Raw genomic sequence first — 17,076 nt, 5'->3', positions numbered from 1 at the left:
TGCTACAGAGTTGTCCTTCCTGCTGCAGAGCCCCGCCTTCCGGGGCAGGTCTTCTGGCCTGCTTTCTGTCCCATTGGCAGTTTGGGGGTTGTTTTAGGGAAATTGTTTCAAGGGATCCAGGTCTGGCAGAGGATCAGTGCTTTCCTGGATGCCATCCCTCCCTCCACTTCCCAGGCTGCCCATGGGTGATTTATCTTTTCTAACCTCCTTTCCTTTCCACGCCCCTTCCTGCCAGACTTCCCAAAGCCCCATGAAGCTTATGGGCTTCAGCAACAGACTGGTTCTCTCAAGAATGTGGAAATGCCTCCTAGTGTCCTATGGGGGGAGGGTCTCAGGACGGGTCAGTCCCTAGAGGGCAGGGCCTTGAGGATAGGTGCTAGCATGGGCTTGGGGTTTATGCTGCTCCGGTCAAGTCCTAGCTCTTTCTCCTGCCTTTTGTTGGCCCTCAGCAAGGTGCTCAGCCTTTGAGCCTCAATATTCCTATCTTCAAAATGGAGAGAAGGAAAACAGCTGGCTTAGGACAGTGACTTAGATGTTTATCACAAAGCCTTGCCTCTCTGAGGGACCTTGTAAAACACCTCTGGAAGTGAATCAGACGACCTTCTAGGCATCCCAGCTAGAAGCAGACCTTTAAATCAGACCTCTGCCTCCTTGTCCAGTGTTGGTTCACATGGCCCTAATGCAGGCTGCACCCCCTGGGGTGGCTCATCTATTGGGGTTCACATCCCAGGCTGGGTCTGCACTCAGGCACTGGTCACAGCCCCTCCAGATACCGCATGTCAGAATACAGACGAGAAAAGGCATGGTTCTAGGTCACCCTTGAGTCCACCGACTGTACTGAGTGGAGGAGGGGAAGGAGCACAGATCACTGTGGTGGGTGGCACCTGGGCCCCTCAGTAGCATTGCACCCTCAGTCCCCAGGCATTTGCTGAGTGCCTGCATATGCCGGCCCCTTGATTCCCCATTTGCTGAGGACCGGACAGTGAGGGAAACAAGAGACCAGGGCTTATGTTTGGGTGGAAGAAGGCAGATGGCTTAAAAGAAAATTAGGGACTAGGGTGATGGCTTTTAATGAAACGCTTGCAGAACCTTGAGGATCTGCATTTGACCCCCGAGCCATGAAGATGTCTGGCATGATGGTAGCATGTGCTTGTGATCCCAACTTGGTAAGGCAGAGATGGGAGGATTCCTGGGGCTTGCTGACCAAGCAGCTAAGCCTACCTGATAAGTTTCAAAAGAAAAGAAAAGAAAAAAAGGTAGACAGCACCTAAGGAACAACATCTGAGGTTTCTTTCTCACCTCCACGCACACGCATGCACACCTGCACGAATGCACACACACACAGAATTAAAGGCACAGGATAAGAAGGCATGTCAGACAGTATCTCAGTATCTGATGAGCCAAGAGAAACTTTAGCTCTGTTTGTGAAAGAGTGATTGGGATGGGCAGCTAGCATGGCGGTTAGACATTTAAACACAGGGATTACCAATTTCAGGTCTTATGAAGCAGACAGCAAAGACTGGAAGAGGCTTGAGCTGCCCAGGTATATAACCAGGAAAGAACATTCCAGGTAATGGAAGTGCAGAAGTCCTGGGCCCTCGTAGGCGGGGGCTGGTGTGGCTTAAGCTTAAATGGAGGCTGTGATAGAATATGTCCCATCTAATGGGGACCAGGTCACTTAGGGTCTGGTAGCCATTGTGCGGATTGCAATGACTTTTCCCCTAAGCTCTTCCACCAAATGGTAGATGATGACGATCTTCCCAAATATCACATCAAGAGGCTTCTCATTTTTTTAACTGCATAATATTCTACCATACCTATGTGCCATGTTTTATTCATTACTATTTTCTTGAAAACCTAGATTTAAGTAACCGATCTTTTAGGTTATTTCCAGCCGGACTTTTTGGTTTCTAGAAAAGTTGCCATGGGCCGTCTTGGGAATGTACTGTTTTTATTTGTGCAAGTCACAGGCCACCTTTCCCAGGGGGATGGCCAGTGACAGGTTGGCCTCCTTAAGGGCTGTACTAATTGACATTTGCAGCCAGAGGGCAATCTGCTCCCACATTCTGTGTTCACCCCCTGAGCGAGATACTGTAGAAGAGCCAGGACTTCCTTTACCTCTGCCCACTGGCCTGTGAGCCAGGTAGTTTCCCTCGGTTTCACAGATGAAGTAGCAAGCACAGAGAGATTAAGGTTCCCTAGCAGTGTTTGCACAGCCAGATGAGGGATGGAGCTGGAGTTCTGGTACCCACTATCCATCATCCCATCACTTCTCCCTATTTCTTCACATGAGCAGGAGTCTGGGGGAACCCTGCCCTCCTGCCCCATGAGGCTTTGAGGTTCAGAACCCTAGGAGCGAGGACCTGAGTTAAAACAGGAAGCCTGCCTGTCAGCCCACAGCTGTGCCTGTATCACGGAGACCCTTGCAGACCAGTGGCAGGGCAGGAGAGGCTTCCTCGGCAAGCTGGAGGCACAGCTGCCGTTTCGCTTGTCCCCCTCCCATTACCAGCCCCAGGGGAGCAGCTTGGGCTTCTTGGAGGGGGGGGGGGGACGGACGACGACACTGGCTAATTCTGCTGTGGGTGGAGGTGCAGCATTGCAGGGTCAACTTGCTCAGGGATTAAGTTTCAGCATTTCTCCGATGAAAACAAACCGGCCTCTTTATGGCTCTGCTTGGCCTTTGGGACCACTAAAGGCTGGTGCATATTTACAGACTTCCTGTAAGTCACTGCTTCTGCCCTAGCCCCAGGGCAGAAAATAGCCTCAGATGAGTTTAGAGCCTCTAGCCCGCAGCACGACCAACAGGAGAAGAGAAACAGGTGCCTCGGCCAGCGTCTGGCTGAACATCTTCCCTAAGGTGGGCAGGCCTCCAGTAGCCTCCCACTTCTCAGAGGAACAAACGGAGGCTAGCCACAGTCTCCTCTTGGTACCCTTGGCTGGGACTCCCCATCTGCTGCCATTGCTGTCTGATAACACTGCTGAGTAAGGCCCCTCTCCTACCTGGCAGACGGTGAGAGAGAGGAGGCTGTGGATTTTAACTCTAGGCCTGGGATGGGGGTTTGGTAACTAGGAGAACCCTTGTAGTTGTGGGGTGAGAAACGGGAAAGGGTGATGTTTCATTTTTCTCTTTTTGGTTCTTTTTGAGACAGGGTTTCTTGGTGTAGCCCTGGCTGCCCTAGAACTTGCTCCGTTAGACCAGGTTGGCCTCACACTCACAGATCTACCTGCTTCGGCCTCCTGAGTGCTGAGATTAAAGCCATGTGCCACCACTGTTCCGCTTCAGGATAGTTTTTCTTGAAGTTGGGGTGAATTTTTCCACCCATGCACCTGTGTGGGTGATGTGAGGGATTGGGGCTAGTGTCTGCAAAGGCACAAGGCGACTTCTAGAGTCGCTTTCTGGGTAAAGAGGACGCCATGTCTTCCACTCCAGACTCCTCGTTCCCTCTTCTCTCCTTTCTTGAAACTGTTTGTGCCCAAAGCCTCTCCCACAGGGACAGAGATCTTTTAAGGGCAGAGCTGGATGCCCTCCAGCCCTGCTGGCTCCAACTGGATTCCCCTTGCCTGGTGAGCTGAGGCAAAGCTGGCCGGAGGGTGAGGCCCTGACTTCTCACTGCCTAGCTTCCCATCTTGACAGCTGTCACTGACGCTTATCTGAGGCTTTAGTTGTGCGTTGCTTTGATTGCTGGTGGGGGGTGGGGGTGTCAGCAGCAAGCTTTCTTTGATGTTGGTGCTGTGCTTCCCTACCCCCCCCCCCCCCACCAGTGAGGTCAGACTTTGATATGAAAGCAAAGACTTCCCTTAGACCATTCCTCTCCCTTCCTCCCTCAGAGCCCCCCTCTGTCTGAACTAAGGTTGGGAACCTCTGAGTGCCCACAGGTGTTCCTTGTAGGATGCCAGGGTGGGAAGGTCCAGGGCTGGGCCGGGGGTGGGGGCTGCCTCCTATCCAGGAAGGTTCCCTGTGGGGTGGAGGGCTTGGGAGTCAGGGAAGGTCATTTCACTCATCACAGAAGTGAACTGCCTGATTTAAAGGGATCATCTGTGTCCATTGTCCCGCCCACACTCACTCATGTAGAAAACTCCACAGACCCTCCGCACAGTTCTCTTGTGCACTGAACCCCTGGGTTACTCTGCAGACACCCTTCTGTAGAGAACTCCGTGGGTCACTCTCTACAGTCCCCTGTAGTGTGCCCAGTGAACCCCTGGACTTCCCGCCCTGCACTCCCCTGCCTCACAAGCAGGACCTGTATTCTAAAAGCACACAGACCCTGTGGTTCCCAGGACTTCTGTCAGGCTGAGAACTTACATCATTTTGAGATTGGTCCACTGACAAAGGTGGGTCCTTATGTGACCGTGGACTGCCCAGACGTGATGCCACATGATTCTGTCATGCTCATAGCTCTCCTTGGCATGCATGCAATTAATTCCCAGGGAGTCCCTTCAAGGGACCTCAGTATTAGCTTGGCCACTGGTGTACAGATGTTCGGTTCTGAGCATGTCAAATGGTCTCCTCTGTGTTTATCACTGTTGGTGCCTCTGAGCCCTGGCTGTGTGCTTCCCTGTCCCTCTTTCGGGGCTCCTTTGTTTTGGGGAGCAGAAAGAGCATGTGGACAGGACCATCTTTAGCTCCCTCCTGGCTGCTGCATTGGCAGGCAGTTATGGGGGCCAGCGAGAGACCCGTGCTTAAGTGTGGTCACCTGGTGAATGGATGCAGGTGTTGATTGATTCGCCTTAGCTCCCCAATCTCGTCCACCCTTCTTTCCCTTCTCCACCTTCTCAGGTGAAGATGTTTCTGAAGCATGTCCATGCTGGGGGTAGTGGGATGAGGAGAGCCAGGAGGGCCAGATGTCCGCCTTTCCTTTGTCCAGTGCATACATCTGTCCAGGAGCTGATAGTCGCCTTCCTGCATAATCTTATCCTATTCTCGGGGACCATACTCCCAGACTGGCCCTGCCTGCTGCCTTCCTGGATTAGGTTTGGAGACCCCCAGAAGGCTTGCTCTCCACAGCCTGCCCTGCCCCTGTAGCCCTGAACTGTGTTTCTTCAGGTCTTCTGGGCTGGGGGAAGACCCTAGGGCATTCTGGGACCATATTTCTATCATACACATACACGCACATGCACATGCATGCATGCTCACACATTCACCCACTCATGCACACACATGCATGCATGTGCATGCATGCGTGCACACACAACCTCAGTGCTGCAGCCAGGCAGCAGGCCCTCCTGCCCTCCTTTTTACCACCCCGCCTGCTTCCTCTTCTTCTCTCCCCGCACCTTCAGCAACTTGAAACCATGTCTGTCACAGGGTGGGGGATACTTCTTCCAGCCCCCACCCCTCTGTCTATCCCCCACCCCTCTGCCTATGCCTGCTGCCTCTTTCATGATCCCGGGTTCTCCCTAGAGCCGGAAGTTCTAGAGCACTGTGCTTTCCTCAGTGGATTTTGCCACTCTGAGAACTAAGTCAGCCAAGGTGGTACAGTAAGCGGCTGAACTGGAGTCCAGTTTTTTGGGAACTCAGTTTCCCTTCCCTGCACCTCTTCCCCCCGGCTCTGGTCTGCCTGCTGTATGCCCATGGCATTTCTTCCAGATGCCTCTGGCTACATGTTCCCTGGGTAGCAACCACCTGGTGCTGCACACCGCACCCCCACCCCACTCTGCAGCTTTACACCAAGGACCTGCTCATGGACCATGCAGTAGCCCTTCTGGAGACACTGGTTTGTTTCCTGTTTCTTTCCTAACCCCACGACTGCCAGAAGACAGGACACACAATCATTTTGTCCCTTAAGAACAAGAGCCATGAGTCTGAAGAGATGGCTTAGCTGTCAAAGTGCTTGCCCTGCAAGCATGAAGATCTGAGTTCTATCCCAGCACCTGTGTACAAAGCTAGGTATTGTGGATGGGTGTTTCTACTACCAGTGATGGGGAGGTGAGCATAGGAGGAGCCCTGGGACTCAATGGCCCCTTAGCCTTCTTGGTGAGTTCTAGGCCAGGGAGGGGACTCTGTCTCAAAGGGAAGGGGTAAACAGGGCCTGAAGAAAGACATCTGAGGTTGGCCTCCTGACCTCTGTACACATAGGCTCACAAGTACATGCTTACTCTCACAAACGCACATGTGTGCACACAGAGGGAAAGAGAGGAAGAGAAGAAGGTGGGGGGCACTAACACTAACCAAGAGCCAAGAGCCCCGCCTGGGAAATGCTCTGTACCTGCCAGTCAGTAGAGAAAAGGGATTAGGATAGAAACAGGAAACAGAACAGTGAGAAGGGACCAAGTCTCAAAGTTGTGGCCATAGCAAGCTGAACTCCCTTCTCCCCAGATGAGGATTCTGCTGAGCCAAGGCTGTCCTGGGAAGGATGGAGAAGCCATTGGATCTGTAGGCAGAAGCTGATTCTCCAGTGAGGTGTGGCCCTCTAGTGTCACACCATTTTTGTACTGTTGGATCAGCAGGCAATGCTTACGGTCCCTGTGTGCTAGGCTCCTAGGACCCTGCAGCCCTCTCTCTGGGCAAGTGTCCCAGGTCTGGTGTAAGGGATGGCTTCCTTCCTGGAGTCAGTGGCCCTGAGTTGTGATCTTGGCTCTGGCTCTAACCATCTGTGGGGACCTCTGCTTCCTAGAGTTGGATGGCTGGGATCAGGTGGACCAGCATCTGAACTCAGGATGTCCCCTGGGCTGACTGTGTTGTGGTTCTAGGGAGTAGCCTGGGATGGCTGCCTGCAGTGGCAGCAAATTTGGGGACTCGATGAATCCTGGGCACCTAGAAGCAGCCACAAGGTCTCTGGGTCCCCCTCCCTGCCTCTAGACTCTAGAACTTGGGCATAAAACTACCATGCTCGGGGTTGTGTCTTGGATGCAGGGAACGAACACTGACTGCACAGAACTCAGAGCAGAACTGTACTGAACATCTTCACTGTTTCAGTGACATCACATTCTCCAGGGCTGACTCATTTCATGAGACTCTTGCCTTTGCTGGACATTCAGTAGAATATCTTTTATCAGAGAAGGGGAAGGCTAAATGATATATCCTGGAGCGAGCATTCATGTTGCATGTATTGGCCCAGTGAGACAGGGTTGCTGAGACGCTGTGCTCCCAGCTAAATCCTTGCAGATGGTGGATTGGCATAAGCAACGGGGTTAGGTGTACTCTGAGGCCGTGTTATAGAAAGTATGGCTTCCAGACCGTACAAGGTAGTGCACTTCTCATGTGTCCTGCTATACAGCCTCCTTTTGAGGGAGACAGGGAGCCCTAGGAGCAGGGCAGTGGCACAGATGAGCTAGTGAGAGTGGACTGTCCAGGAAGGCTCGGAGGACATCACACACCCTGAGTACCTGTGGGGGTCTCTTGGAGGACCTTGGTTTGTTCTGCGCTACCCAAAGGGCACCATAAAGTCCACTGAGACATGACAAGCGTGAGAGCTCAGAGCCCCCTGTTTCTGTTATTTAAAGATGAAATGGGCCTTCTTGGGAAGATGGTAAAGTCCCGTAACAGGAAATGTTTAGATGCAAGAGGATAGACCATCATTGGGCAAACCTGGTTGTGTCCACAAGGGCATTTTAAAATTCTGGTTCCCAAGCCATGGAACTCTCTGTCTTTTGGGGTGAAGTGGGGCCTTGAGGCCAGGGTCTCTCTGCCCCTCTCTCCTTACCTTGCTTCCTCTCCTGCTGTGGTGGTTTGAATAGGAATGACCCCCATAGACTCATGTATTTGAATGCTTGGCTCATAGGAAGCGGCACTATTAGGAGGTGTGGCCTTGTTGGAGTAAGTGTGTCCCTGGGGGTGGGCTTTGAGGTTTTATATGCTCAAGTTAGGCAGTGTGGCACTGTCTCTTACTGCTGCCTGTGGGTTGGACAGACTTCTAAGCTACCTCTCCAACACCATGTCTGTCTGCATGCTACTACCATGCTTTCTGCCATGACAATAATGAACCAAACTTTTGAACTATGAGTCAGCTTCAATGAAATGTTTTCCTTTATAAGAGTTGCTGCGGTCATGGTGTCTCTTCACAGCAATAGAAACCCTAAGACACCCACCTTTCTCTTTTTTTGACATAACCTCACTATGTTGCCCAGGCTAGACTTGAACTTGCTTTAATCCTGTGTTCATCTCACAAGGGAAGACTGTGTCCAGCCAGTCAGGGTGTTTAGAGGACTCCCTAGGGGCTCCCACTGCCTTCTAGAGGCTATCAGGTTAGGGCCTCTGTGGCACTTTTCTTTTCTTTTCTTTTCTTTTCTTTTCTTTTCTTTTCTTTTCTTTTCTTTTCTTTTTCCTTTCCTTTCCTTTCCTTTCCTTTCCTTTCCTTTCCTTTCCTTTCCTTTCCTTTCCTTCCTTCCTTCCTTCCTTCCTTCCTTCCTTCCTTCCTCCTCCTCCTCCTCCTTCCTTCCTTCCTTCCTTCCTTTCTTTCTTTCTTTCTTTCTTTTTTTTCTTTCTCTGGTCACACAATTGTTAATTGTTTATTGAGGTCATCTACTCCTTAGTTCACATATTCATGTTTCAAAGTTCAGGAACACAGGTCAACAATCTAAAGAATTCTTTACATTCTGAAATCACTTCACACTCTGAAAGACACCAGCCTTCCTCATCTCTTCAAAATCTTTCTTGGAATCATAATTTCTGTAGAAATCCTACATGTGCTTTCTTTGTTGGTTCAGTCACGCCAAACTTATAGGAAGCAGGACTCCCAGGGTCACAGTGAATGCACCATGTGACCCCGCAGATGCTTGGCCAGAAGACCATGCATCTGAGGTTGCGACAATGCGCTAGAAGTCGTGTTAGTGACTGTCCTCTACGCCAGTGCCCTTCCCAGCTTTCACAAAAAATCAAATCGGCACTTGTTCTTGTACCTACTATTTCCACAGCACGTCTGTTGGCAATGCTGCCTCATTCATTATGAACTGACTTCAGGAGTGCCCATGGTGATGTATGTTAGACAAAGGTAACCAAGCATGGTGGTGCACATCTGTAATCTAAGCCCTTCGGAGGTGGAGGCAGGAGGATCAGGAATTCAAGGTCATCTTCTGCTATGTAGTGAGTTGAAGACCAGCCTGGGCTACGTAAGATCCTTTATCAAAAGATTTAAAACTATCAAAGGAAAAGAAAAACGTTTATAATTATCATAGCAAGTGTGTGATCTCATGAAGTTTGGTGCTCAGAACTGGTTTAAGTTAAATTTATTTTAGTAATTCACAAAATACTACAGATGGTGTTCAGATGGGAAGCGAAATCAAACTGGGCTGCTGCTGTTGTTTGTGGGCTGAGTGGGGACAGGCGTGTCTATGGGAGCACCTTAACCCTTTCAGGAGTCTGGACATTGCTGGTTAGTTCTCAAAGATGCTGTGGAGACAAGGGGGCCATTGCAGTAGTCCCTATGGGCTGTGGTCTCCACCAGTTTGGAGTCCGAGACTTTTTCTAATTCCATTTTCCCTCCCTATCTTTGGAATCTTTTGGTTTTTTGATATAGTGTTTCTCTGTATAACAGTCCTAACTGTCCTGGAATTTGTTATGTAGAGCAGGCTGGCCTTGAACTCTCAGAATCTGCCTGCCTCTGCCTCCCTAGTGCTGGGATTAATGGCATGCACCACCACTGCCTAGCTTGGGTTTTATTTCTAATATGCTAAAACAAACACTGGAGTCTATGAGACTGGCTGCCTGCCTTGCTTGCTCAGCTATGTCATCAGCAGAGACAGGGAGGGCGGGGGCCCTTTTACAGGGTCCCCAAGTAACAGTTTTCTTCTTCCCTTCATTTTTCTCCATCGTCATCGGAAGCAGCTGGCATTGGGTGGCAAGAAAGGAGCCAGCATGTGATAACTGGGGCACAGGGGCACCGGGGCACCTAGAGAGGCTGGTGGTCTTTCCTGGCAGGCTCTCCCTCCTGAACTGCTATGGCAGATTCAAAGTGGCTACAGTCTTGAGCAGTGGAAGCACCTAGGTGTCACAAAGGAATGGGAGCCAAGGGAGGGTAGCCAGTCCCGCTGGCCTGGGAATCTCAGTTGGAAGTTTCAGCTGAGATCCAAGTAAGACACAAACAACATGGTAGGACCTGGTGCCCTGGCGACTGTCCTCTGGTAATTCCGCCTTTTAGGGCAAGCCAGGCTTGTGGTGGGAACTTCCAGGCACCTGCCTGTGTGTTGCTGAGTGGTTGGTCACACATTTGGCTGGTTGACGATGACAGTGGCCCTGCCTGTTGTGACTGCCACAGATGGCAATAAACAGGGCTAACAGAAAGGCAACTTCAGACGCTCCAGTCAGACCCCCACCGGCATCCAGAGCAGCCTCACTCAGACTGTGTCAAGGTTCCCGGGCCAGAAGCCAAAGCTATTGGGACTTCTGCCCTCCTCTCCTGGTGACACCCCAGCCCTCTCTGGGACATATGGAGCCTTTTCTTTTTTTTTTTTTCTTCTAAGCCACTGAAGTGTCCTGGCTCCTACGCTCTGCTCAGAGGTGGCGCGAGTAGGGTTGGGGAGGGGAGGAAAACACACACACACACACACACACACACACACACACACACACACACACACAAATCCCTCTCCACCTTACTGCTCAGCCGCTGGAAAATTGTTGTCATCTGCTCTGCCTTCCCTTTGCCGGGAGTGGGAAAAATGTGGAAAATTCGGGGAAAGACATCTCAGTCCCTCGCATAATGCTCTTTTCTCCCAGGGCCTGGTAGCCCTGCCCATCCCTCTGGGCTCGATCTGCTTTGCTCCGGGGTCTTTCCCTTTGTTTGCTGTAGTTTGGAACTGCCCTTGGTTGGGGACTGGGGCTTGGCTGGCCTGGGCTCTCGGAGGCTGGAGTCCTGGGGCAGGTTGAGCTGGGGTCGAGGTTGGGGCAGGGTTGGGACTCAGAGCAGGGCTGGGCTGGAGGGGAAGCCACTGTGATGTCATTCAAGAGCTGCATAGCTGCAGGATGATAAGTGAAGCCCAGGGGACCCAGCTGGCTGGGATTACAGACAGAGTTTGATCCCACCGGCTTCCTACAAGCCAGAGTGAGCCTGAGCCGAGAGGGGGAGAGAGCGAGCTAGAGAGGAGAGAGAGAGAGAGAGAGAGAGAGAGAGAGAGAGAAAAGTGTGTGTGTGTGTGTGTGTGTGTGTGTGTGTGCAGGGCCGGTCGGCGCTGGCTCCTCCCACCTCCTGACAGTCCCAGGGAGCCTGAGGAGGACTCTCAGCTCGAGAGCTGTAGCCGTAGCCGGACAGGAAATTACTTGAAACTTGAAGCAGAGAGGAGACAAATCCAAGTGTTCCCACAGCCGCTCTTCTGCTCTGTTCCGAGGGTAAGTGCAGCTAGCTAGCTGTGCTGCTGTCCCCTCTGTGTCCCCTGTGTGGGTTTCTGCTGGACCTGGGGGTGGGCACTTTCTGCCTGGAGCTCAGCGTCCCTCAGACCTGATACCGGGAGGGCATGAGTCTGTGCAGGGCCACCTCTGCGTGCACTGGGATATGCTTGTGTCAGCCTTGTCTGGTGTCCCCTCCTGGAGAGACTCTCTGGGTCGTGTTATGGTCACAGATTTTGGAGGAAGGATAGCAGGGTGAAGGAGCATGGTGGATCTGAGCTGTCTGGTCTCTCTGGGCAATGGTTCGTCTTGAGTGGAATTGGGGTGGGTAGAGAGAATGTCACAGGAGTCCACCATAGGTGGCTTGTAAAGTGTTATTTAGGGGCACTCCCTTATTTTGTAGATGAAACTGTGGGCTCCCCACAGCTGGTCATAATGCTCCCATTCACGGCTTTCTCCCCATCTTCATTGGCAGGGCTCTTGGCCACTCTGTTGTTTCTCCAGGCAGGGCTCTCTGAGTGCCCAGGCAGCATCCTGACCTGGCAGAAGACTTGGGAGCTATTTTTACCATCCTGAATGTGTCTGGACTATCTGGTACTTGGATAGGCGAGGGCGGGGAGTGGGTGCGCCAGGCTCTGGTTATAGCACCAGGCTGGGAAGTCAGGTGCTAGGTCTGCAGGGCTTCTTGGGACGGGACAGGTACTTCACGTTTGTTCTATGTGCATAGGGTGATGTGTGGCCAGAGTAGGTCATTTGCCTTCTAGGTAGGGTCCCTGCTTGGGAGGGTCTGAAATGAAGGTGATGGTCACCATCTCCCACCTCCTCCCTCTGGAGGGCGTGGTATGGATCCAGTTGGGATGGTTTGTGGGGACAGCACCTCAGATCCCTCCTAAAGAAGACCCAAGGGACATATCTGTCAATTTCACTGTACTGGACCCTGCATATCATGTTGTCTTGAAGTTATTGGCTTCCTACCATAGCTGGAGTGTTGTCTCCTCCTCTTCCTCCCAGGTGCCGCTTTCCTAGCCATCTTCACCTTGAACCATCATGGAGTCAGGAGCACTGCACGGTGGAGCCAGGTGTCAGTTTGATATGTCCTTGCCAAGTGACCTTCAGCTCCCCTGAGCCCCTGAGCATCACTTTCAGCCTATAAAGCGGGGGAATGAATCCCTCTGGTCCTCTCGGCTCCAAGAGCTCGAGGCTTTTTAAAATGGCTCCTTTCTGCCCAGTTGACCTGGAGTCCCTCCAGGTCTCAGTTTAGCTGCCCCCAGTCTAGAAGAGTGGAGCCGGACAGACGCAGTAGCTTTTCTTGTCTTTCTTGGTTGACTTCCCTGCCTTAATAACCAGAAGTCCAGATGCACTGTCTCTGGACACTGGATCTCCCACCTCCTCCTACCCCTTTCTTGTGTTTCAGCAGAGGGGACAGCGCCCCACCCTTCCTGGATCCATGGACGTGGGTTTGTGTGACTGGTGAGATTGCTCACGCTTGTCCCCCTCTCGTTCTCTTGCTACAAACACTAAGGGTTCTTTCAGATGTATTCTGATTAGGGCGATAAAAAGACAGGGGTCTCTCTTGCCACACCCAGGCTTGTCGTCCCCTGACTACAGGAACCTGAGACTCTGACTTATCTGTATTACACCAGTGGACAGTTTTCCATGGACAGCAGACCTACATGCCCTGGGTGTTGCTTGCTGGTGCCTCCTTTTTTTTCTGTTTCCAAGGCTGTGTCCCCTTCCCTTTAGAGGTTTGAGTGTGGCCTTTCAACCTCTCATTCTGCTGATCTTCAGACCCCAGAGGATGCTCATCCCCGTGTAGAAATTCTCAGAGTTCTCTGCAGCCTGAGATGACACCCTCCTAGATAGCTATAGATGAGAAATGACCCCAGGTAGAAGCCAGACTGGCCACTGAGCCCAAGAGGTCCCTGTAACCCAGGCCAAGCCATCTCAGGAGCCCCTGGAGTTTCTGGGCTGTTGACAATATTTCCTCTTGGCCTTGTCTGTCCTCCTGTAGATTTGTTAAAACATTAGGGTGCTCTGAGCAGGAAGTTTCTAATTCCCCCAAAGGTTTGCATGTTGTCAGTGTGCTGTCAGTGTCAGGCCTTTCTCTCCTCCTGCATGGAGCTTGGATTCTTCACACTAGTCCTGGCATCCCAGAAGTAGCACCCCAACTTTTAGATGAAATTCTTTTGAAATTTATATGCATTGATGTTTTGCATGTATACGAGGATGTCAGAGTTACAGACAGTTGTGAGTTGCCATGTAAGTGCTGAGAATTGAACCCAGTTGTCTGTAAGAGTAGCCAGTGTTCTTAACCACAGAGCCATCTCCCCAGACCCTAGATAACCATGTCTTAACTTGGGGCCTATAGATGGGCTTTAAAGTGCTCGTTTATTCCCCGACTTAGACAAAAATGCATACACATTAAAAAAAAATTTTCTAGAGAGGCTGGAGAGATGGTTCTGTGATTCAGAGCACTGACTGCTCTTCCCGAGGACTCGGGTTCAATTCCTAGCCTCCACATGACAGCTCACAACTGTCTGTAACTCCAAGGTCTGACACCCTCACACAGACATACATGCAGGCAAAACACCAGTGCACATAAAATAAGAATAAATAATTTAAAAATATTCTAGAATTTCGTCAGATACCCTCAAGATGTCCTTGGCCTAGCAAAGTTATTGTCCCCTGGCCTATAGTGTGACTAGGGAGATCCATGGACTAGGCTCTGCCCAAGTCAGGTTCCAGGGACTTGGCCTATGCTGTGAAGTAGGAGAAATCCTGCTTTGTGGATATGTTTGCTGTAGTACTATGAAGGAGGATCTTTTGGGGGTGGCTTGGGGTCCACCTAGAACCCCTGATTGTCAACTGGGTCACATGGAGACGTCTCTCAGGGACTGGCAGGATTATCACAAGCTTTTGGAGCTACTTAAATGTAAGGCAAGTGGATTATGGGAATACCTCATATGCGCAGGTTGTAGTCTCCATGGAGATATCCTGTAGGGTTACAGTGAGCTCCAAGAGGCTCCATCCTTATAGACCGTGTGTCTGGTGCTTTCTGAACACTAAGGCATGTGCGAGAGAGAAGCTAGTTGCCTTTCTTTGGGAAACACTCGAATTCTTGGAGAAGACAGGCACAGTTATCAATAATGGTCATGCAGTGTGTGATGGATTCACAGGGCAGACGAGTTCCAGCGGTAGTGGGAATGGCCCATCCTATGGGAGGCTCCAAAGGAGTTGCCACTGGGTCTAAAGGAGGAAGCAGGGTTTTTGCCAGTGGGGTCGGGACAAGGCAGGGCCTTTAGGAGGAGGAACGGCGTGTACTGCATGCCAGAGAGAAAAGCACAGAAATAGCCTAGTACGAATAGAGTGGAGGCTGTGTGGGGTGTTGAGGGCAGCAAAGAAGAGGCTTCAAAAGGCGGGCAGGGCCAGATGATAAAAGATCTGGTGTGTCCATCAGGAGGGTTGGGCTTTCCCCTCGGGTAAGGGGAGCGGTTGGAAAACGGAAAGCAGAGGATTGAGAGAGGGGAGAACAGCCTGCTTGGGTGCCAGGCCTTCCTCCAGGGCCTTAGCTCTTGAAGGCTGCCACTCAGCAAACCTTTGAGTGAGCATCCAGACCCTCGCATGCATCTTGGAGGCTGCTCCAAAGAGGCTTAAGTAGTTGATGCAAGCTGACTAGGCCATTTTAAGGTGGGAGCTGTTTTTCTAAGTGAAGGGTGTGCCTGGTGTGGGGGATGGGGGGCATGTTTTCCCACTGTGTCCTCGTCAGAACCACGTCTCTCTGGCCCTCCGAGGATTGGAGGCCTGTACTATCACACTGTGCCTCTAGTATTACTTTTAAGGAGCACAGAGGTCCCACTCACACTTTACCTCCAAACTGCCAGGGTCCAGGGTGTCTCTTCCACTTGGCCATGCACTGATTTTCATGCCTACTGGGTGGTCATCACTGCTCTGGGTAACCTATCCCAATGGATCGTTATTTGTTTGGCTCCAAAGGACTTTTTATCACTCAAGGCCCCATTCTGAATCCCTTCATAAATCATCCACTCTTCCACGTGCACCTGCTGGCTGCTCAGGTTTTCTTCTCCGGGAGCCCTCCTTACGAAGGGGTTGCCTTTCTCAGAGCGGGCCAGGCCAGCATCGTATCCTCCCCATGGCTGGGCTGTCTGCCCTGATGTCTTAGCAAGCAGCATCTCTCTGCTCCACATTTGGATCCAAATCTTAGATCCCAAAGCTACAAATAGCATGTTTACAGTGCTGAGGCTCAGCCCCAGCCCTGGCCTCCCAGTGAGACTCCTTCAGATGGGCCCTGGGATCTGCCTTCTTAACAATTCCTGGAAGAGTCCCGAGCATCAGAATTAAAAAAACACGTCCCCAAGACTGGTTTAACTTTAGCACCTTCTACTCCTTTTCTCCTCTTTGGTGTGTCCGATGGGCTTGCCCTGCCCATCTGTGTCCTGGCCTATGGCGGTGCTGTTGTTGGAGCTTGGCATACCTCTGCACAGGGTGCTGCTGGGAGGGGGCCCCAGTGTGTGGATCCACATCCAAGTCAGCCGGGGATTTTCCTCAGATCTTTCCAAAACCATGACTCGTCCATCTGGATCCCTGCCCTGGTGGAGCAAGGGCCCCTTGGTGCATGCAACCAAACACAGCACCCTGAGCTGAGTCCCTCTCCCAGTGGCTGCTAGAACGAGCAGATAGTCAGAGGAAGTGAGTGGGGCCTTGATTCCACCATGGACTTGTCAATTTCCAGGAAAGATGGACAACATGCAGTCTGTGGCAGAAGTGGACACCCAGCCAGCCTGCACTGGGGTCTGGGGGCTTGCTGCCCAGGATCGATGACAATCTGGGTATTTGGTATTGTTGATCTTTATATTCAGTCGTCACCTGGCCAGGACTCATGACCCCTCCCAGCCAGGCCCTTCTTCTGTGCCAGACTTCTCTGAGACATGACCTCCTTCCTTTTTGAGGGGGCTTTACTTGAGATGCTTGTGTTGGCTGCTGGGCCTTGGATTCCAAGGTGACTCCTCAGCTCATAAGCCTTAGATCCCCCTCCCCAACCCCAGCTCCCCACAGGTCCTTCTTGTCTCCCTGCCTCTTTATCCCACTTCTACCCTCTGGTGTGTCTGCCTTTCTCTTTTACCCTTCCTGCTTTGATGGATTGAAACCAGCCTTGTGTTCCGGCTTCTTGTGGTCCTGCTAAATAGGACTTAATGTGCCTGTGGTAGGGGAGAGGGAGCCAGAGAGTGTGTGTCCTGGCATGGGGGGCTGGAGGCACTGACCTGGGTGTCCCTCAGAGGAGGAGGGTGAGAGTGCTCCACTGATTGGGGTTTTGCTCACTGGGCCATCAGGTGAAGTCCTGCTGGGGCTGGGGCAGGCCTGCTCGCCCTTGATTTTGCCCTTGTTACAAGTTAGAGGACCACTCAGTGAATGTGCTGTGGTAGCTCAGAGGGCAGGGCCCCTGTGGCCTGCACTAGGCAGCCAGGAGCAACTAGCCCCCCTCCTGGAGGACAGCAAGATATGTTTGCTTTGGTATTTCACAAGCAGTGTTTAATTAAATAATTTACACCTCTTCGATTTTCTTTAGTGGCTTGGCAGTTGATATTCCGGACGTTGCCGAGAACAATAGCCCAGGCGAGATACGTTACATGGCCGAACAAGTTTAATATTGACATTTTCAAAATCAATGCCGAGCGAGGACTGGCTCAGAGGGGAAAGGAGGAGCCGGGAGGGGGGGGGGGCAGGAGGTCAGGTGCCGAGAATCAGCCTGCATGCTCCTGCCTGCCTCGGGGAATGTTCTTTTACAAACTCCTGGGTGG

The 17,076-nt window shown here is 51.7% G+C and overlaps 1 protein-coding gene and 1 pseudogene across 23 annotated transcripts in view; one reads left to right on the top strand and one right to left on the bottom strand.

The window, feature by feature from the left end:
- Window positions 1-17,076, top strand: part of Tns1 (tensin 1) — a 223,137-nt gene that overhangs the window by 158,629 nt on the left and 47,432 nt on the right. The gene's annotated exons all lie outside the window — the stretch shown is intronic.
- On the bottom strand, window positions 8,542-15,843 carry LOC125416401 (cytochrome c oxidase subunit 6C pseudogene; annotated as a pseudogene).

Source organism: Myodes glareolus, chromosome 1 (genome assembly GCF_982192425.1).
Source record: "Myodes glareolus chromosome 1, mMyoGla1.1, whole genome shotgun sequence".
Taxonomy (NCBI): Eukaryota; Metazoa; Chordata; class Mammalia; order Rodentia; family Cricetidae; genus Myodes; species Myodes glareolus.
The sequence above is the reverse complement of the archived record's forward strand: the minus strand, read 5'-3'. Positions and strand labels throughout refer to the sequence as shown.